We start from the raw sequence: 23,743 nt of genomic DNA on the forward strand, positions 1-23,743 counted from the left end.
CTCTCTACTCTGATTGTCAGCAAGCCAGCACATGCGCACTTCTCGTGAGTAGGTCTAGGCTTCTCTAGCACTTTTGTCTGTCCTAGAGGATTTTTCAGCAGTCAAGGGGGCCTGTCTCCTCCACACAGAACCCCAGGACTGAGATGCAAAGATTGTGTTTCATCCTGCTCAGTTCCCAGGGCAAGTGTGCACCCATGAGGAACTTCTCTTCCTTATAGACTTCTCCCAGTGGTGCAGATCCTGGCCCAGTGCCTTTTTTTTTTTTCTCTTTTTTTACATCATACCTAGTTATATGGATATCTTACTTGCAGCTTTGGTTGGGTAGGAGTTCTACCCATTTCCAGTTAATTTCCTGTGAGAACTCTTCCACACATAGATGTGTTTTTGATGTGTTTGTAGAGGGGTATGAGTTCCACATCCTCCTACTCTGCCATCTTGGTCCCCCTCTCTCTAGGTTTTATTTATCCATTTACTTGTAGATTGAGGTTTAGGTTAATTCCATATCTTTGCTATTGTAGATAATGCTGCAGTGAACATGGAAGAGCAGATATAACTTCATGATACTGCTTTCATTTCTTTTTGACATATACTCAGAAAGGATATATACAGATGGATTGTATGGTAGTATGTTTAGTTTTCTGAGGAACCTCCGTACTGTTCTCCATAATGTCTGTACCAATTTTCATTTCCACCATCAGTGCCCAAGGATTCATTTTTCTCTCCATCTGTGTCAATAACCTTTTTAATTAATTTATTTTTAATCTAAGCATAATTGCTTTACAGAATTTTGCTATTTTATAAATATCATTTTCTAACACATATATACAGAACCTAGAAAAATGGTACTGTGTCAATAATTTTCATCTTTTGTTTTCTGATATTAGCCATTTTACCAAGAGGTGATATCTCATTGTGGCTTTGATTTGTATTTCCCTGATAATAAGTGATTTGAGCATTTTTCATATACCTGTTGGCTATTTATATGTCTTCATTTTAGAAATGTCTATTTGGGTTCTCTGCCCATTAATTAATTATCTGTTTAGGCGATTTTTTTTTTTTTTTTTGGATACTGAATTGTTGCTAGCATTTAAGTATGGATAGAAAAATGTACCTGGGTATTGAGTAGCCATTGAAATATAGATAAAATTCATTCTATTCTAGTATGCCATTCTTACTTCAGAAGCTACATGGATAAAACTACATTTTCCATACTCCTTTGCATTTTGGATTCCAGATATGTTTTGGGTTCTACCTATTTGATGCCCCTCTGTGAAATTAGAAAGTGAGGATAAATTGAGGGTAATTCTGATGCAACATAAGATATTTCAGCTTTAAAAAATATCTGGAAGTGCCATATTTCCCATTGGGACAGTTTCTTGATCATGTATCATGTGTATGTCAGCTTCGTGACTGCAGCAGGGGGGCTCCATTCTGGGGTCAGTAGATGAACTGGTGGCACCCTCACACTTGAAAAAATGGCTTCCTGGTTTAAGGGACAGTGTTTCCATTTGTGTCCTTGAAGATGTTCCTAAAAGCTCAACCTTGAGTCTCTTTCTTAGTCTTTCTCAATGACTCTGTTGGTAATTTAATACCTTGTACTAAATCCCTTCCTACTTATGCTAGCTAGAGAAAACTTTTTCTACAGTGAATTCCAACTGAAAAAAATTGCTCAGGGAAAACCCTAAGGGAAAATAAATTAAGATTCATGATAAAAGTAGAGAACTTTACAAAAATGAAGTGGAGTGAACAGAGAAGTTCAGTTCAGTTCAGTCACTCAGTCATGTCCTACTCTTCGCAACCCCATGGACTGAAGCACATCAGGCTTCGCTGTCCATCACCAATTCCCAGAGTTTACTCAAATTCACGTCCATTGAGTCAGTGATGCTATCCAACCATGTCATCCTCTGTTGTCCCCTTCTCCTCCTGCCTTCAATCTTTCCCATAATCAGGATTTTTTTCAAATGAGTCAGTTCTTTGCATCAGGTGACCAAAGTATTGGAGTTTCAGCTTAAGCGTCAGTCTTTCCAATGAATATTCAGGACTGATTTCCTTTAGGATGCACTGTTTGAATCTCCTTGCAGTCCAAGGGATTCTCAAGAGTCTTCTCCAACACCACAGTTCAAAAGCATCAATTCTTTGGCACTCAGCTTTCTTTATAGTCCAACTCTCACATCCATACATGACTACTGGAAAAGCCATAGTTTTGACTAGATGGACATTTGTTGGCAAAGTAATGTCTCTGCTTTTGAATATGCTATCTAGATTGTTTATAGCTTTTCTTCCAAGGAGCAAGCATCTTTTAATTTCATGGCTGCAGTCACCATCTGCAGTGATTTTGGAACCCAAGAAAATAAAGTTTGTTGCTGTTTCCATTGTTTCCCCATCTATTTGCCAGGAGTGATGGGGCTGGATTCCATGATCTTAGTTTTTGAATGGTGAGTTTTAAGCCAACTTTTCACTCTCCTGTTTCACTTTCATCAAGAGACTCTTTAGTTCTGCCTCACTTTCTGCCCTAAAGGTGGTATCTTCTGCTTATCTGAGCTTACAGGTATTTCTCTTGGTAATTTTGATTCCAGCTTGTGCTTCATCCAGCCTGGCATTTCACATGATATACTCTGCTTAGAAGTTAAATAAGCAGGGTGACAATATACAGCCTTGACGTACTCTTTTCCCAATTTGGAACCAGTCTGTGGTTCCATGTCCAGTTCTAATTGTTGCTTATTGACCTGCATACAGATTTCTTAGGAGGCAGGTCAGGTGATCTTGTACTCCCATCTCTTTCAGAATTTTCCACAGTTTGTCATGATCCACAGAGTCAAAGGCTTTGGCATAGTCAATGTAGCAGAAGTAGATGTTTTTCTGGAACTCTCTTACTCTTTTGATGATCCAGCAGATGTTGACAATTTGATCTCTGGTTCATCTGCCTTTCCTAAAGCCAGATTGAACATCTGGAATTTCTTGGTTCACATACTGTTGAAGCCTGGCTTGGAGAATTTTGAGTATTACTTTGCTAGCATGAGATGACTGCAATTGTGCAGTACTTTGAACATTCTTTGGTGTTGCCTTCCTTTCGGATTGGAATGAAAACTGACCTTTTCCAGTCCTGTGGCCACTGCTGAGTTTTGTAAAACAGGTAAGAGGAAGGGGAAAAAATAGTGTAATGTCATGGAACGTAATTTAACAGCAGCAGATTTAACATAGGCAATGCTCTGGATGGTAAGAAAAATCCTTTTTCTATCCTTCTTGTCAGAATGGGAAAACTGAGGGCATTTTTGCTTGTTTGTTTTTAACTTTCTAGTGTTTCTAGTGAATATATGACAAGACATGGCATAGGCCTACATCACAGAAATCAGAGTAAAACCAATTTGCAGAACTCTTCTTCTGGAGAAGAGAAATAGTCTTGTTCCATCAAGAGAAGATTGGGGAGAGATAGACAGGCTCCAGGAGACTCGCTGCTCCACTCTTTACTTAGCTGTCTAGGGTCAGGACAGTCTGCAGCTGTGGCAAACCATGTCTCTTGATAGTCTCACTGCTGAATAGTCATTCACAAGAACAGTTCACTCAAATTTCTTTGGTCTGGGGCAAGTATGCACAACTAAAGATATACTGGTCTGTTATTGTCACTCTATTCTGAAAAATTGAAAGATTATCACTACCACATACTCTGCTTCAAACATGATAAAACAACTCATAGTTGCATAGATAGATAGTGATAGATAGTGAAGTGGCTCAGTCGTGTCTGACTCTTTGCGACCCCATGGACAGTAACCAACCAGGCTTCTCCGTCCATGGGATTTTCCAGACAAGAATACTGGAGTGGGTTGCCATTTCCTTCTCCAGGGTTAGTTACATAGGTGTTAGCAATCTTGTGTATTTTCTTCATACCTCTCTGTCATTTTATGTCTCACATCATCCCTTCCTCTACATGTTTGTCTCCTTCAGGTTGCCATTATATTACTTAGTTTACTTGGGCTATTGTATATATTAATTAAAAGACCTCTTAAAAAACATAGAGACTTAGAAACTTTCCCTTCAGATCTTTACTATGACTCTTCTAATGATTTTATTTACCTGCTATTTTCATTTCATAGCAATGGCCATTTTATCTTTTGTATCATCTAGAAAGGATTATAGATACCACAGTATTAACTCCTGCACTACCAAAAAGCCTGTATATAACCTGCAATACCAACAGTACACTACTGTAATTATCACTTACTAAGATGAAGTCAAGTGGGACCATTACAAACACTGGGAAGTTTACCAATAATTATGACGACACATCTTCTACTGTTCCATATTTCCAGCATTTAGAATAATGTCTAAACCAAAAAGATACTTATTAATTGACATTCACAGACCTCCTCTTATAAAGATTCATTTAGCTTCATGGTTTATCAGTTTGCATTTTTTATATCTTTACTTTTCCAGCCCTTAATGTCATCCTCAAAGTCATAGAAATTATGATCTTATTGTGTTTTTCTTCTTCTAGACCATTTATTCAAATGCTTGATGGAAATAATTCCAGACAGAACTGGTAGACTCTGCTATTAACATTACAGCATTTAGAAAAGTATTCATTTGTTCCTTTTGTTTTATATTTCTTAGACAACAAGAATTCATGATTAAAACAGCCCAATGCTAATTTATAAAGGAGGTTTAATTAAGGAAACATTATAGTTTTAAAGTCTGAATATAATACATAGTCTGGATTTCTCTTGCCCACTTGTTTATTTTTCAAATTTCTGCTATATTAAAATAGAAATTGTGGGAAAATCCCACTGTCACACTTATTAATTTAGATAAGTGAAACTAAAATTAGTCTACTAAATATCCCATTTCCAGAAACAACTCAAGAGCAGAGGGACAGCATAGCAGATAGGTGCTACATTTTGGTGAGTGACAATAAAATCAATTCCAATGCTTTCAATAATTCTTAGAGAAGAAGGATAATTCAAAAGTGTCATCTGTGGGAGAGGGAGAGGGTGGGAAGATTTGGGAGAATGGCAATGAAACATGTAAAATATCATGTAGGAAACGAGTTGCCAGTCCAGGTTCGATGCATGATGCTGGATGCTTGGGGCTGGTGCACTGGGACGGCCCAGAAGGATGGTATGGGGAGGGAGGAGGGAGGAGGGTTCGGGATGGGGAACACATGTATACCTGTGGCGGATTCATTTTGATATTTGGCAAAACTAATACAATTATGTAAAGTTTAAAAATAAAATAAAATTGGAAGATTTAAACAATGAGGACCTACTATATAGCACAGGGAACTACATTTTGTAATAAACTATGATGGAAATTTTTCTGAAAAAAAACAAAAAAAAAAACAACAAAAAAAAACAAAAGTGTCATTTTACATAGATTAGTAGAAACTGCTATAAGTTTACAGATTTGAATAGAATTGCTCAAAGGCATAAAGTACAAAAAAAAAAAAAAAGATTGTTAGAGAAAAAAGCCAAATCATGAACTATAACAACTGTGCCTTTTGAAATAGTTGTGTTTTGCTTTTTGAAACTTCTACATATAAGTGCATATGTGGGAGAAGGTGAGGGTGGGATGATTTGAGAGAATAGCACTGAAACATGTATATTACCATATGTGAAACAGATCTCCAGTCCAGGTTTGATGCATGAGACAGAGACCTTAAGGCCGGTGCACTGAGATGACCCTGAGGAATGGGATGGGGAGTGAGGTGGGAGGGGGCTTCAGGATGGGGACACATGTACACCCGTGGCTGATTCATGTCAATGTATGGCAAAAAAACACTACAATATTGTAAAGTAATTAGCCTCCAACTAAAATAAATTAATTAATTTTAAAAATTAAAAAAAATTTAAAAATAAGTGCACATATGTATGTATATATTTGTGTATATATTATACATATATGTGTACATACATATACACATACATATGTATGCTGCTGCTACTGCTGCTAAGTTGTTTCAGTCGTGTCCGACTCTGTGCGACCCCATAGACAGCAGCCCACCAGGCTCCTCCGTCCCTGGGATTCTCCAGGCAAGAACACTGATGTATGCACACATATATTTTAGCAAATGTGTATTCATTTTTTAAATTTTTATTGAAAGATTGACAATGTATTAGTTTCAGGTGTACAGCAAAGTGATTCAGTAATTTGTATATATACACATAGGTACAGATAAACACATATATGTATATTCCTAAAAAGGATTCTTTTTAGATTCTTTCCATTATAGGTTTTATAAGATATTGAATAGAGTTCTCTGAGCCATACAGTAGTTCCTTGTTTGTTATCTGTTTTATATATAGTAGTGTGTATATGTCAATCCTAATTTACCCTCCCTTTCTCCTCTCTCCTTTGATAAACATATATTTATTTTCTATGTCTGTGGATCTATTTTGTGAGTATATTCTTTGTATTCATGGAAAGACCAGACAATTTTATGGGAAATAGGAATTTTTTCGTTCTATCATGGGTAAACAAGCCACAGGTTTGTATCAGTACATCCTCTGTTGTTCATTCTTTCTCTTTCTTTCTCTCTGTCATGCACATGCACGCACACACAACCGCATACTCAATCCCTTCTCCAAATACACACTCTGCCTATCATTTGATCTCAATAACCATTTAACCAATCCTACTTGATCTTCAATGTCAGCCTTGTAAGTTGGTCGTTTTTCTGTCAGGAAATCTAATACTTCATTTCAAAATCTTTCTTAGAACTGAATCACTATGTGAATTAATGTTTTGAGGTTTTGTAGTTCTGTGTACCTGGAAGTCATCTCATTCACTCCAAAAGTTAAACGTTCCTCAATAATTTTTTTGCAAAACATCACCATATTCTATTTACTCACACGTTTATTAAATTGTATTTTTTTTTCAGTGAATTTAAGCCACAGATGTATACTTAGAACCTCATCCCCCCACCACCATCATCCAGATTGTTCTACCACTGCACCCAATATTGCTTTCTCGCTCCTTACTTGCCCTGTTCGAGTCTTCTCATACATCTCTATGCAAATGTAGGGAGGGTTCTGAAAACAATTTGTAACACAATAATGTTTAAATAGGCATTAAACAAATACTCTTCATGAATACTTTCTGCTTATTTAGTGTACTTTTCAGCTGCTAAAAGAAACCAAGCAACACAACAACATGATTAGGCATAAATAGGATATTGTTTTTAAAATTGTTCTATTTAGAAAATAGCTTTCACAGGAATTATCAGGTATCTTTTATAGGGAAAATTTTAAGACTTTGTAATAAACTAAAGAAACTACTAGATATTTTTTCAGTAGAATGCTAGAGCCTCCAGGAGATGATCTGAATCCACAGAGGGCTCTGTACCCTTCATTGCCTTTCAATTATTTTATAACTCTCTAAATTTTAAATACCTGATAATCATACAGGGGTGGCCAGGGTTCCCGTTTGGGGGGGGGGGGGACACACCATCCCAGGTGAGGTATCCACTATGGTGAGACCCCTTAGCCGCTACACCAGCGCCCCTTCCTGGGCACCACTGCCTCCTGCCCCTGAATGCTGCTGCTGCTTCTCTGCCTGCTGTTGCTCCTCCATCTCCAGATCAGATCACAGTGAGGGAAAGATGAGTGAGGATACAACGACTTCTCTCAACAAGGTGCATTTGTGGCATAAGATGGAGGAGTAGAAGGATATGCACACGCTCATCCTTTCCTATGAGAATTCCAAAACTACAACTCACTGCTGAACAACTGTCAACTGGAGAATGTTAGATCCAACCACAAAAAGATACCTCACATCCAAGAGAAAAGGAGAAGCCCCAGCAAGATGGTAGGAAGAGCAAAATCGCATTTAGAATCAAACTCGTTGCCCACCAGAGATGCTCAGAGGGCTCAAACAAACCTTGTGCACAACTAGACCCAGAGACCCCACAGAGACTGAGCCAGAACTGTCTTTGAGTGTCTCCTGTGAAGGTACAAGCCAGCAGTGGCCTGCTACAGGGACAAGGGCTCTGGATGCAGCAGACCTGGGTGTGACATAAGTCCTTTTGGTGAAGGTCACAATTAACCCCACCATAGAGCTGCCAGAACTTACACAGGACTGGCAGAACAGACTCTTGGAGGGCACAAACAGAACCTTGTACACACCAGAACCCAGGAGAAAGGAGCAGTGACCCCACAAGAGACTGACCCAGACTTGTTCATGGGTGTCCAGGAGTCTCTGGTGGAGGCATGGGTCGGCAGTGGCCTGCTTCAGGGTCGGGGGCACTGAGTGTAGCAGTGCATGCATGGGACCTTTTGAAGGAGGTCGACATTATCTTCATTACCTCTGGCCATAGTTTGGCCTCAGGCCAAACAACAGGAGGGGAACACAGACCTGCCTATCAACAGAAAATTGGATTAAAGATTTACTTAGTATGACCCCGCCCATCAGAAAAAGACCCAGGTTCCCCCTCAGTCAGTCTCTCCTATCTGGAAGCTTCCATAACCCTCTTATCCTTATCCATCATAGGGCAAACAGAATGAAAATCACAGTCACAGGAAACTAACCAAACTGATTACATGGACCACAGCCTTGTCTAAGTCAATGAAACTATGAGCCATGCCTTGTAGGGCCACATAAGATGGATGGATCATGGTGGAGACTTCTGACAAAATGTGATCCATTGGAGAAAGGAATGGCAAACCACTTCAGTATTCTTGCCTGAAAACCCCATGAACAGTAAGAAAAGGCAAAAAGATAGGACTGAAAGATGAACTTCCCAGGTTGGTAGGTGTCCAAAATGCAATGAGAGATCAATCAAGAAATAACTCCAGAAAGAATGAAGAGATGGAGCCAAAGCATAAACAACACCTAGCTGTGGATTTGATGAGTGATGGAAGCAAAGTCTTATGCTGTAAAGAGCAATATTGCATAGGAACCTGGAATATTAAGTCCATGAATCAAGGCAAATAGGAAGTGGTAAAACAGGAGGTGGCAAGAGTGAACATTGACATTTTAGGAATCAGTGAGCTAAAATGGAAGTGGAATGGGTGAATTTAACTCAGATGACCATTGTGTCTACTACTGCAGGCAAAAATACCTTAGAAGAAATGGAGTAGCCATCATAATCAGCAAGTCCAAAATTCAGTACTTGGATGTAATCTCAAAAATGACAGAATGATCTCTGTTCATTTCCAAGGCCAACCATTCAATATCACAGTAATCCAACTCAATGCCCTGACCAGTAATGCTGAATAAGCTGAAGTTGAACAGTTCTATGAAGACCTGCAAGACTTTCTAGAATTAACACCAAAAAAAGATGTCCTTTTCATTATATGGGACTGGACTGCAAAAGCAGGAAATAAAGAAACAGAGGACAACAATAGAATGGGAAAGACTACAGATCTCTTCAAGAAAATTAGAGATACCAAAGGAAGATTTAATGCAAAGATGGGCTCAATAAATGATAGACATGTTATGGACCTAACAGAAGCAGAAGATATTAAGAAGAGGTGGCAAGAATACACAGAAGAACTGTACAAAAAAGATGTTCACGACCCAGATAATCACAATGGTGTGATCTTCACCGAGAGCCAGACAACCTGGAATGTGAAGTCAAGTGGGCCTTAGGAAGCATCACTATGAACAAAGCTAGTGGAAGTGAGGGAATTGCAATTTAGCTATTTCAAATCCTAAAAGATGATGCTGTGAAACTGCTGGACCCAGTGTGCCAGCAAATCTGGAAAACTCAGCTGTGGCCACAGGACTGGAAAACATCAGTTTTCAGCCAATCTCAAAGAAAGGCAATGCCAAAGAATGCTTAAACTACCACACAATTGCATTCATCTCATGCTCAAATTCTCCAAGCCAGGCTTCAGCAATACATGAACCTTGAACTTCCAGATGTTTACGCTGGTATTAGAAAAGGCAGAGGAACCAGAGATCAAATTGTCAACATCTGCTGGATCATCAAAAAAGCAAGAGCGTTCCAGAAAAACATCTGCTTCTGCTTTATTGACTATGTCAGAGGCTTTGACTGTGTGGATCACAACAAACTGTGGAAAATTCTGAAAGAGATGGGAATACCAGACCACCTGACCTGCCTCTTGAGAAACCTATATGCAGGTCAGGAAACAACAGTTAGAACTGGACATGGAACAATACACTGGTTCCAACAGGAAAAAGGGTACATCAAGGCTGTATGTTGTCACCCTGCTTATTTAACTTATATGTAGAGTACATCATAAGAAATGCTGGGTTAGAAGAAGCACAAGCTGGAATCAAGATTGCTGGGAGAAATATCAATAACCTCAGATATGCAGATGACACCACCCTTATGGCAGAAAGTGAAGAGGAAATAAAAAGCCTCTTGATGAAAGTGAAAGAGGAGAGTGAAAATGTTGGCTTAAAGCTCAACATATAAAGCTCAACATTCAGAAAATGAAGATCATGGCATCTGGTCCCATCACTTCATGGGAAATAGATAGGGAAACAGTGGAAACAGTGTCAGACTTTATTTGGGGGCGGGGGGTTGGGGGGTCCAAAATCAAGATTGCCGGGAAAAATATCAATAACCTGAGATATGCAGATGACACCACCCTTATGGCAGAAAGTGAAGAGGAACTAAAAAGCCTCTTGATGAAAGTGAAAGTGGAGAGTGAAAAAGTTGGCTTAAAGCTCAACATTCAGAAATCGAAGATCATGGCATCTGGTCCCATCACTTCATGGGAAATAGATGGGGAAACAGTGGAAACAGTGTCAGACTTTATTTTTTTGGGCTCCAAAATCACTGCAGATGGTGACTGCAGCCATGAAATTAAAAGATGCTTACTCCTTGGAAGGAAAGTTATGACCAACCTAGATAGCATATTCAAAAGCAGAGACATTACTTTGCCAACAAAGGTCCGTTTAGTCAAGGCTATGGTTTTTCCTGTGGTCATGTATGGATGTGAGAGTTGGACTGAAGAAAGCTGAGCACGGAAGACTTGATGCTTTTGAACTGTGGTGTTGGAGAAGACTCTTGAGAGTCCCTTGGACTGCAAGGAGATCCAACCAGTCCATCCTATAGGAGATCAGTCCTAGGTGGTCTTTGGAAGGACTGATGCTAAAGTTGAAACTCTAATACTTTGTCCACCTCATGTGAAGAGTTGACTCATTGAAAAAGACTCTGATGCTGGGAGGGATTGGGGGCAAGAGGAGAAGGTGACGACAGAGGATGAGATGCCTGGATGGCATTACCGACTCGATTGACATGAGTTTGAGTGGACTCCGGGAGTTGGTGATGGACAGGGAGGCCTGGCATGCTGCGATTCATGTGGTTGCAAAAAGTCGGACACAACTGAGCGACTGAACTTAATTGAACTGAACTTCTCTTCCTCCTTCCCCTCTATCTCCCTCCTCCCTCTTCTCTTCCCCATGTAACTGTGAACCTCTCTGGGAGTCCCTCACTGTGGAGAAACTTTTCATCTTTAACCCAGATGTTTTATCATCAGTGCTATATAGATGGAGAAGTCTTGAGGCTACTGTAAGAATAACACTGAAAACCAGAGGCAGGAGGCTTAAGTCCAAATCCTGAGGACACCAGAGAACTCCTGACTCCAGGGAACATTAATCGATAGGAGTTCATCAAACACCTCCATACCTACACTGAAATCAAGCAACACCCAAGGGCCAACAAGTTCCAGAGCAAGACATACCATGCAAATTCTCCAGCATCACAAGAACATAGCCCTGAACTTCAATATACAGGCTGCCCAAAGTCATTCCAAACCCACTGACATGTCATAACTCATTACTGGACACTTCACTGCACTCCAGAGAGAAGAAATCCAGCTCCACCCACCAGAACACCGAAACAAACTTCCCTAACCAGGAAACCTTGACAAGCCACCCATCCAACCCCACCCACAGTGAGGAAACTCCACAATAAGGAGAACTCCACAAACTGCCAGAATATGGAAAGGCCACCCCAAACACAACAATATACACAAGATGAAGAGACAGAGGAATACCCAGCAGGTAAAGGAACAGGATAAATGCCTACCAAACCAAACAAAAGAAAACGAGATAGGGAATCTACCTGATAAAGAATTCCAAATAATGATAGTGAAAATGAACCAAAGTCTTGAAAACAAAATAGAGTTACAGATAAATAGCCTGGAGACAAGGATTTAGAAGATGAAAGAAAAGTTTAACAAGGACCTAGGAGAAATAAAAAAGAGTCAATATATAATGAATAATAAAATAAATGAGATCAAAAACACTCTGGAGTGAACCAACAGTAGAATAATGGAGGCAGAAGATAGGATAAATGAGGTAGAAGATAGAATGGTAGAAACAAATGAAACAGAGAGGAAAAAAGAAAAATGAATTAAAAGAAATGAGGACAATCTCAGAGACCTCTGGGACAAGGTTAAATGCCCCAACATTAGAATCATAGGAGTCCCAGAAGAAGACAAAAAGAAAGACCATGAGAAAATACTTGAAGAGATAATAGTTGAAAACTTCCCTAAAATGGGGTAGAATAATCACCCAAGTTCAAGAAACCCAGAGAGTCCCAAACAGGATAAACCCAAAGCAAAACACCCCAAGACACATATTAATCAAATTAATAAAGATCAAACACAAAGAACAAATATTAAAAGCAGCAAGGGAAAAACAGCAAATAACACACTAGGGGATTCCCATAAGGCTAACAGCTGATCTTTCAATAGAAACTCTTCAGGCCAGGTGAGAATGGCAAGACATACTTAAAGTGATGAAAGAAAATAACTTACAGCCCAGATTACTGTACCCAGCAAGGATCTCATTCAAATATGAAGGAGAAATCAAAAGCTTTACAGACAAGCAAAAGCTGAGAGAATTCAGCACCACCAAACCAGCGCTCTTCAACAAATGCTAAAGGATCTTCTCTAGATAGAAAACACAGAGTAAACTTGAACCCAAAACAATAAAGTAAATGGCAACGGGATCATACTTATCAATAATTACCTCAAATGTAAATGGGTTGAATGCCCCAACCAAAAGACAAAGACTGGCTGAATGGATATAAAAACAAGACCCCTATATATGTTGTCTACAAGAGACCCACCTCGAAACGAGGGACACATACAGACTGAAAGTGAAGGGCTGGAAAAAGATATTACATGCAAATAGAGACCAAAAGAAAGCAGGAGTAGCAATACTCATATCAGAAAAAATAGACTTTAAAACGAAGGCTGTGAAAAGAGACAAAAAAGGACACTACATAATGATCAAAGGATCAATCCAAGAAGATATAACAACTGTAAATATATATGCACCCAACATAGGAGCACCACAATATGTAAGACAAATGCTAACAAGTATGAAAGGGGAAATTAACAATAACACAATATTGTGGGAGACTTTAATACCCCATTCACACCTATGGGTAGATCAACTGAACAGAAAATTAACAAAGAAACACAAACTTTAAATGATACAATAGACCAGGTAGACCTAATTCATATCTATAGGACACTTCACCCCAAAACAATGAATTTCATCTTTTTCTCAAGCACACACGGAACCTTCTCCAGAATAGATCACATCCTGGGCCATAAATCTAGCCTTGGTAAATTCAAAAAAACTGAAATCATTCCAAGCATCTTTTCTGACCAAAATACAGTAAGATTAGATCTCAATTACAGGAGAAAAATTATTAAAAATTCCAATGGAGGAGGCTGAATAATATGTTGCTGAATAACCAACAAATCACAGAAGAAATAAAAAAAAGAAATCAAAATATCCATAGAAATGAAAGAAAATGAAAACACAACAACCCAAAACCTGTGGGACACTGTAAAAGCAGTGTTAAGTGGAAGGTTCATAGCAATACAGGCATACCTCAAGAAACAAGAAAAAAGTCAAATAAATAACCTAACTCTACACTTAAAGCAACTAGAAAAGGAAGAAATGAAGAACCCCAGGGTTAGTAGAAGGAAAGAAATCTTAAAAGTTAGGGCAGAAGTAAATGCAAAAGAGACAAAAGAGACCATAGCAAAAATCAACAAAACCAAAAGCTGGTTCTTTGAGAGGATAAATAAAATTGATAAACCATTAGCCAGACTTATCAAGAAACAAAGGGAGAAAAATCAAATCAATAAAATTAGAAATGAAAATGGAGAGATCACAACAGACAACACAGAAACACAAAGGATCATAAGAGACTACTATCAGCAATTATATGCCAATAAAATGGACAACTTGAAAGAAAAGGACAAATTCTTAGAAAAGTACAACTTTCCAAAACTCGACCAGGAAGAAATAGAAAATCTTAACAGACCCACCACAAGCATGGAAATTGAAACTGTAATCAGAAATCTTCCACCAAACAAAAGCCCAGGTCCAGACGGCTTCACAGCTAAATTCTACCAAAAATTTAGAGAAGAGCTAACACCTATCCTACTCAAACTCTTCCAGAAAATTGCAGAGAAAGGTAAACTTCCAAACTCATTCTATGAGGCCACCATCACTCTAATACCAAAACCTGACAAAGATGCCACAAAAAATGAAAACTACATGCCAATATCACTGATGAACACAGATGCAAAAATCCTTAACAAAATTCTAGCAATCAGAATATAACAACACATTAAAAAGATGATACATCGTGACCAAGTGGGCTTTATCCCAGGGATGGAAGGATTCTTCAAAATCTGCAAATCAATCAATGTAATACACCACATTAACAAATTGAAAAATAAAAGCCATATGATTATCTCAATAAGTGCAGAGAAAGCCTTTGACAAAATTCAACATCCATTTATGATAAAAACCCTCCAGAAAGCAGGCATAGAAGGAACATACCTCAACATAATAAAAGCTATATATGACAAACCTACAGCAAACATTATCTTCAATGGTGAAAAATTGAAAGCATTTCCCCTAAAGTCAGGAACAAGACAAGGGTGCCCACTTTCACCACTACTATTCAACATAGTTTTGGAAGTTTTGGCCACAGCAATCAGAGCAGAAAAAGAAATAAAAGGAATCCAAATAGGAGAAGAAGAAGTAAAACTCTCACTGTTTGCAGATGACATGATCCTCTACATAGAAAACCCTAAAGAGTCCACCAGAAAATTACTAGAGCTAATCAATGAATATAGTAAAGTTGCAGGATATAAAATCAACACACAGAAATCCCTTGCATTCCTATATACTAATAATGAGAAAACAGAAAGAGAAATTAAGGAAACAATTCCATTCACCATTGCAATGAAAAGAATAAAATACTTAGGAATACATTTACCTAAAGAAACAGAAGACCTATATGTAGAAAACTATAAGACACTGGTGAAAGAAATCAAAGAGGATGCTAATAGATGGAGAAATATACCGTGCTCATGGATTGGAAGAACCAATATAGTGAAAATGAGTATACTATCCAAAGCAATCTATAGGTTCAATGCAATCCCTATCAAGCTACCAATGATATTTTTCACAGAGCTAGAACAAATAACTTCACAATTTGTATGGAAATACAAAAAACATCAAATAGCCAAAGCAATCTTGAGAAAGAAGAATGGAACTGGAGGAATCAACCTGCCTGACTCCAGGCTCTATTACAAAGCCACAGTCATCAAGACAGTATGGTACTGGCACAAAGACAGAAATATAAATCAATGGAACAAAACAGAAAACCCAGAGATAAATCCACGCATCTATGGACACCTTATCTCTGACAAAGGAGGTAAGAATATACAATGGATTAAAGACAATCTCTTTAACAAGTGGTGATGGGAAAACTGGTCAACCACTTGTAAAAGAATGAAACTAGAACATTTTCTAATACCATACGCAAAAATAAACTCAAAATGGATTAAAGATCTAAATGTAAGTCCAGAAACTATAAAACTCCTAGAGGAGAACATAGGCAAAACACTCTCTGACATACATCACAGCAGGATCCTCTATGACCCACCTCCCAGAATATTGGAAATAAAAGCAAAAATAAACAAATGGGACCTAATTAAGATTAAAAGCTTCTGCACAACAAAGGAAACTATAAGCAAGGTGAAAAGATAGCCTTCAGAATGGGAGGAAATCATAGCAAATGAAGCAACTGACAAAGAATTAATCTCAAAAATATACAAGCAACTCCTTCAGCTCAATTCCAGAAAAATAAACGACCCAATCAAAATATGGGCCAAAGAACTAAATAGACATTTCTCCAAGAAGACATATAGATGGCTAACAAACATATGAAAAGATGCTCAACATCACTCATTATCAGAGAAATGCACATCGAAAGTACAATGAGGTACCACTTCACGCCAGTCAGAATGGCTGCTATCCAAAAGTCTACAAGCAATAAATGCTGGAGATGGTGTGGAGAAAAGGAAACCCTTTATACTGTTGGTGGGAATGCAAACTAGTTCAGCCGCTAAGGAGAACAGTGTAGAGATTCCTTAAAAAACTGGAAAGAGAACTGCCATACAACCCAGCAATTCCACTTCTGGGCATACACACCGAGGAAACCAGAATTGAAAGAGACACGTGTACCCCAATGTTCATCTCAGCACTGTTTACAATAGCTAGGACATGGAAGCAACCTAGATGTCTATCAGCAGATGAATGGATAAGAAAGCTGTGGTATATATACACAATGGAGTATTACTCAGCCATTAAAAAGAATACATTTGAATCAGTTCTAATGAGGTGAATGAAACTGGAGCCTATTATACAAAGTGAAGTAAGCCAGAAAGAAAAACACCAATACGGTATACTAACACATATATATGGAATTTAGAAAGATGGTAACGATAACTCTGTATGCGAGACAGCAAAAAAAACACAGATGTATAGAACAGTCTTTTGGACTCTGTGGGAGAGGGCGAGGGTGGGATGATTAGGGAGCATGGCATTGAAACATGTATATCACCATGTGTGAAATGAATCACAAGTCCAGGTTCGATGCATGATACAGAATGCTCAGGGCTGGTGCACTTGGATGACCCAGAGGGATGGGATGTGTAGGGAGGTGGGAGGGGGGTTCAGGATGGGGAACACATGTACACCCGTGGCAGATTCATGTCAATGTATGGCAAAACCAATACACTATTGTAAAGTAATTAGCCTCCAGTTAAATAAATTTATATTAAAAAAAAAAAACAGAACTGGATAGACTGGTTCCAAATCGGGAAAGGACTAAATCAAGGATGTATATTTTCACTCTGCTTATTTAACTTATATGCAGAGTACATCATTTGAAATGCCAGGCTAGATGAAGCACAAGCTGGAATCAAGATTACCAGGAGAAATATCAATACCCTCAAATATGCAGATGACTCAACCCTTATGGCAGAAAGTGAAGAAGAAACAAAGAGCCTCTTGATGAAAGTGAAAGAGTAAAGTGAAAAGTTGGATTAAAACTCAACGTTCAGAAAACTAAAAACATGGCATCTGTTCCCATCACTTCATGGCAAATAGATGGTGAAACAGTGGAAACATAGAGAGACCGTTTTCTTGGGCTCCAAAATCAGTGCAGATGGTGACTTCAGCCATGAAATTGAGATGCTGGCTTCTTGGAAGAAAAGTTATGATCAACCTAGACAGCATATTAAAAAGTAGAGACATTACTTTGCCAACAAAGGTCCGTCTAGTCAAAGGTATTGTTTTTCCAGTAGTCATGTATGGATGTGAGAGTTGGACTATAAAGAAAGCTGAGTGCTGAGAATTGATGATTTTTAACTATGGTGTTGCAGAATACTTTGGAGAGTCTCTTGAACTGCAAGGAGATCCAACCACCCAATCCTAAAGGAAATTCATTGGAAGGACTGATGCTGAAGCTGAAACTCCAATACTTGGCCACCTGATACAAAGAACTGACTCACTGGAAAAGACTCTGAAGCTGGGAAAGACTGAAGGCAGGAGGAGAAGGGGACGACAGAGGATGAGATGGTTGGATGGCATCACTGACTCAATGGACATGAGTTTGAGTAAGCTCTGGTGCAGGGAGTGAGCTCCGCCCCCTGGCAAAGGTCATGAGGAAGGAGGCTTGACATACGCAAAGGCGGGATCAAGCCTCAGGAGTCTCCCTGGAAATTCTCAAGCAATCTACCCCCAAAACCAGAGTCTGCCTACTTTCTGCTTTGTGCTTTCACCTACACCTCTGACTTTACGGGGGGCTGTCCCCCACTACCTCTCTGAAAAAAGTTAGCTTATAGCTCCAGTTAATAATTCCTGGGTGTGACAGTGTTTAACCTACAAACTCCTTTGGAAATCCTCTAGCCTGCCTGAATAGGTTTTTCCGGCCACATGTGATTGTTCAGAGCCTCCCAACTGTGAGAGGCAGGAGATGTTCTAAACTGTCTAAACACAGATTCCTTTGAGTAGTTAAAAGATTGATTAGAAATTGTATTGGTGAAGGGTTTTTCACTTGTTGGGCCAATGTTTGCTGCTAAGTCTCCATATCCCTTACCTACTGTGTCCTTGGCGGTGTATTGATTGATATAATGGGTGTATAGAAATGTAAGCAGTTGCCTCAATGTTTGTAATCTTGGACCCTTGAGTTAATTCTTTTCTTGATTGAGCCCACCTCACCTTTGCCCTATAGGAATGCAACTTTCTCCAATGCTTTTTGGAGGCTGGCGCCTGACTTGAGAATAATCACCTTTAGAGAAAAATAAGTTTCTTAAAATGTTAACAGGCTTCCTGGCCAGAAGATGATGTAAATCACCTAAACTTTTGCATATGATAAGTTTGAAAGCCTGACTTCGATAAGGATCAGGAACTGCTGTCTTTGCATGCCTCTACCCCTTCCCCCATTATCCTCTATGCACAATTTAAGGCATAAAACTGCTTTGGAAAATAAAGTATGTCCTTTTGTTCATCGGAATTTGGTCTCCCCATGTCGTTCTTTATTTCACCTTCTGGCTGAATTTTTCCTCTGAGGCAGGGAAGCTTGTCAAGCCTACTAATTTTGCCTGGGCTTCTAAGATCCGACCGGGGAGGCCTTAGTGTCTCCTCTCCTTCGGGAGAACGGGAGGACGCCTGCGGCCTTCGTAGGTGACATTAATTCCCTGCTTTGGAATTTTATCCAGCCTCTTTTCTTCACTGAATTTTCCTACTGAGCATCCTTATTTCAACCGCTTTTCTCCACTAAATTCCCTCACTGAGCTATCCTCATTCTATTACTCTTTATATCCTTAATTAACATTTAATTAAGCAATTGTCTCCTGATCTTCGCCTACGCTGTCTCTCCTTCGAATACCCTGGATCAGCCAGGGCTGGTCCCCGGCACTCTGGGAGTTGGTGACCACAGGGAAGCCTGGAGTGCTGCAGTCCATGGGTTTGCAAAGAGTCGGACACGACTGAGTGACTGAACTCAACTGATAATCATACAATAAATCTTGCATTTCTATCTGTGGAAAAAGCCACTTTGAGTCCATTTGTAAATTCATTTCAAGATTCCATTTTTTTATTTTTGTTCAGTTCCTACATCATGTCTGACTCTTTCGAACTGTAGCACACCAGGTTTCCCTGTCCTTCATCATCTCTCAGAGCTTGCTCAAACTTGTCCATTGAGCCAGTAATGCCATCCAACCATATCATCTGTTTCCCCCTTCTCCTGCCCTCAGCAATGGTTCTTTAACTTCTCCTTTGAGTAAGTTGCAATATTGATCTGATGCCCTTTTTATTTAATGAGCTAAGTAAAATCTTTGATATGCTCATTTTATAGTCTATGGGGTTGCAAAGAGTAGGACACAACTGAGTGACTTTCACTTTCACCTTCATGCTCATTTTATATCTCTAAGAGAGTCATGATTTTACTATTCTCTTTAAAAATTTCTCTTTTAATTCTACAGTGTGGAAATTTAGAATCAAAGTTGAATATTTTAAAAGACTTCTATTGGTGTGGGTGTTTTTCCATCTTAAACTGCAACAATATATACAAAATCACAACTGTTATTATCTATTAAATACACATGTGTATTTATATATATATAAATACAAATGTGATTAAATACACATGCACATAAACACGTAAGAAAACTCTGATTTTGCCTTCTGAGAAACAAAGGAAAAATGTTTGATTATCATAGTAGCTTTTTTTGTTTGAGGAATGTAGTGGATGTGGTGATTCCATACATTCATCTTTGGCTGTTGACATTTTATACAGAAGAAATCTACCTAGAGCAAACTTTCATCCAAAGGTGTCACATGAGATGATTGTTAACAGTGAAGACTACTTCACTGTTAAGGCAATATTATAAGGTGGTAAATTTGAATTTAACACAATTGTTTTTATGCAGCACCAGTTGAATCCCTCCTAGCCCCAAGAAGATAACTTTTCCTTTCTTTTATTGAAGCTACATTTCCAAGGCCAGTATCTGTCTGTCTAGGAAAAGTGGAAATCAGAAAGATTCTGAGTTTTTGTTTAAATCTGACTCAGTTCAGATTTTTGCTATGTCACTAGTGATGTGATATGGCCAAGTTAATGTATGTTCTGACCTCCAGTTGACAAGGAGGTAACAACTGTCAGAACGGCATGGTGGTACATTCTACTTATATATGTGTGGCTCAGTTTGTGTTCATTCCCTTTCTCTTCTCATCCCTGATGTTCATAGTTGTATGGAGGGGCATGGTGTCAAATTCAGTGCAGCCTAATCTCAAAGATACTGTGAGTTCTGTTCCAAACTACTACAATAAAGTGAATATTGCAATAAAGTCACATGAATTTTTCGGTTTCCCAGTGCAAATAAAAGCTATGTTTACACTATAGTGTAGTCTCTTAAATGTGTGATAGCATTATGTCTTAAAAGTAATGTACATATCTTCATTAAAAACATTTGTTTGGAAATTGGTGCCAATAGGATTATTCAATGAAAAGTTGCCAAAACTCAATTTGCAATAAAACACATGCAAAATATAATAAAGCAAAGCACAATCAAACAAGTGTGCCTGTAAACATTGTTTTATATATATAAACTTACATGGAAATTCTTGTGAATACCGAAGTTTAACAAACCCTGATTGATTAGAGAGAGGAACAAGAGGAAAATCAATATGCAGGTTATGATATGATGATTTAAACAGGATTGCCTGGTTTATGACTATAAAGACAATGGGTTAGGACTAGATAAGTCAGAGTCTCCCCACTTGCATGGCCAATGAAAGGGACTGCATATGATCTCAATTTCTTTCCAGTCTCAGATGTTGAGTTATCAGCCCCCAACAATAATTTTTTCATTCTCTATCTACACAGCCATCCAAATGCTTGTCTAACAGTTTTATCCCATTTTACTTTACCATTTGAATGCAGAGTTCCAAAGAATAGCAAGGAGAGATAAGAAAGCCTTCCTCAGTGATCAATGCAAAGAAATAGAGGAAAACAAAGGAATGGGACCAGAGATCTCTTCAAGAAAATTAGAGACACCAAGGGAACATTTCATGCAAAGATGGGCTCGATAAAGGACAGCAATGGTAGGGACCTAACAGAAGCAGAAGATATTAAGAAGAGGTGGCAAGAATACACAGAAAACTGTACAAAAAATATCTTCATGACCCAGATAATTACGATGGGGTGATCACTCACCTAGAGCCAGACATCTTGGAATGTGAAGTCAAGTGGGCCTTAGAAAGCATCACTATGAACAAAGCTAGTGGAGGTGATGGAATTCCAATTGAGCTATTTCAAATTCTGAAAGATGATGCTGTGAAAGTGCTGCACTCAATATGCCAGCAAATTTGGAAAACTCAGCAGTGGCCACAGGACTGGAAAAGGTCAGTTTTCATTCCATCCCAAAGAAAGGCAATGCCAAAGAATGCTCAAACTACTGCACAATTGCACTCATCTCACACGCTAGTAAAGTAATGCTTAAAATTCTACAAGCCAGGTTTCAGCAATACGTGAACCATGAACTTCCAAATGTTCAAGCTGGTTTTAGAAAAGGCTGAGAACCAGAGATCAAGTTGCCAACATCTGCTGGATCATGGAAAAAGCAAGAGAGTTCCAGAAAAACATCTATTTCTGCTTTATTGACTATGCCAAAGCTGTTGACTGTGTGGATCACAATAAACTGTAGAAAATTCTGAAAGGGATGGGAATACCAGACGACCTGACCTGCCTCCTGAGAAATCTGTATCCAGGTCAGGAAGCAACAGTTAGAACTGGACATGGAACAACAGACTGGTTCCAAGTAGGAAAAGGAATATGTCAAGGCTGTATATTGTCACCCTGCTTATTTAACTTATATGCAGAGTACATCATGAGAAACGCTGGGCTGGAAGAAGCACAAGCTGGAATTAAGATTGCCAGGAGAAACATCAATAACCTCAGATATGCAGAAAGTGAAGAAAAACTAAAGAGCCTCTTGATAAAAGTGAAAGAGGAGAGTGAAAAAGTTGGCTTAAAGCTCAACATTCAGAAAACGAAAATCATGGCATCTGGTCCCATCACTTCATGGTATGGGGAAACAGTGGAAACAGTGGCTGACTTTATTTTTCTGGGCTCCAAAATCACTGCAGATGGTGATAGCAGCCATGAAATTAAAAGACGCTTGCTACTTGGAAGAAAGTTATGACCAACCTAGACAGACAACATATTAAAAAGCAGAGACATTACTTTGCCAACAAAGGTCCGTCTAGTCAAGGCTATGGTTTTTCCAGTAGTCATGTATTGAGAGTTGAACTATAAAGAAAGCTGAGAGCCGAAGAATTGATGCTTTTGAACTGTGGTATTGGAGAAGACTCTTGAGAGTCCCTTGGACTGCAAGGAGATCCAACCAGTCCATCCTAAAGGAGATCAGTCCTGGGTTTTCATTGGAAGGACTGATGTTGAAGCTGAAACTCCAATACTTTGGCCACCTGATTCAAAGAGCTGACTCATTTGAAAAGACCCTGATGCTGGGCATGATTGAGGGCAGGAGGAGAAGGGGATGACAGAGGATGAGATGGTTGGATGGTATCACCAACTCAATGGACATGGGTTTGGGTGGACTCCGGGAGTTGGTGATGGACAGGGAGGCCTGGCGTGCTACGATTCATGTGGTCGCAAAGAGTCGGACATGACTGAGTGACTTCACTTTCACTTTTCACTTTCATTCATTGGAGAAGGAAATGGCAACCCACTCCAGTGTTCTTGCCTGGAGAATTCAAGCGACGGGGGAGCCTGGTGGGCTGCTGTTTATGGGGTCGCACAGAGTCAGACACGACTGAAGTGACTTATTAGCAACAGTCAGATATCAACATGAATCAGCCTCAGGTATACACATGTTCCCTCCGCCTTGAACCTCCTTCCCATCTCCCTCTCCATCCCACCCCTGTTTGAGTTCTTGAGTAATAGAGAAAATTCCCATTGGTTACCTATTTTACATATGGTAATATAAGCTTCCATGTTATTCTCTTCATACATCTTACCCTCTCCTACCCGCCTCATGTCCCTGCCATGTCCATAAGTCTGTTCTCTATGTCTGAAAATGTGGAACACTTCATGAATTTACGTGTCATTTTCGCACAGGAGCCATGCTAATCTTCTCTGTATCATTCTGGTTTTAGTATATGTGCTGCTAAAACGAGCTTTGGAATTTTTTTTTTCTTTTCAAAGGCAAAAGTATTGAAAACTTTCTAAGTTTATTAACCTTAATACTTCTTACTTTTATGGAACACATTGTAAACATCTCAGATCAAATGGAAAGAGAAGTAGGACTAGATAATTATTGCTGTTTTTAGTTCAAAAAGAAACTAAATGGAGGAATACGAAATTGCTTTAAAGATATTTTTACTCTGACTTTTTTAAAATCACATCTTTAAGCAATGCATACCAACGAAT

General features: G+C 38.9%; 1 non-coding gene across 1 annotated transcript; it reads right to left on the minus strand.

Moving 5' to 3' along the window:
* Window positions 1-23,386: 23,386 nt before the first annotated feature.
* Window positions 23,387-23,489, minus strand: LOC112447224 (U6 spliceosomal RNA). Its single transcript, XR_003035326.1, has one exon. It is a non-coding gene; the product is annotated as a U6 spliceosomal RNA (small nuclear RNA).
* Window positions 23,490-23,743: the final 254 nt, after the last annotated feature.

This window comes from Bos taurus, chromosome 6 (assembly GCF_002263795.3).
Source record: "Bos taurus isolate L1 Dominette 01449 registration number 42190680 breed Hereford chromosome 6, ARS-UCD2.0, whole genome shotgun sequence".
In the NCBI taxonomy this organism is placed as follows: Eukaryota; Metazoa; Chordata; class Mammalia; order Artiodactyla; family Bovidae; genus Bos; species Bos taurus.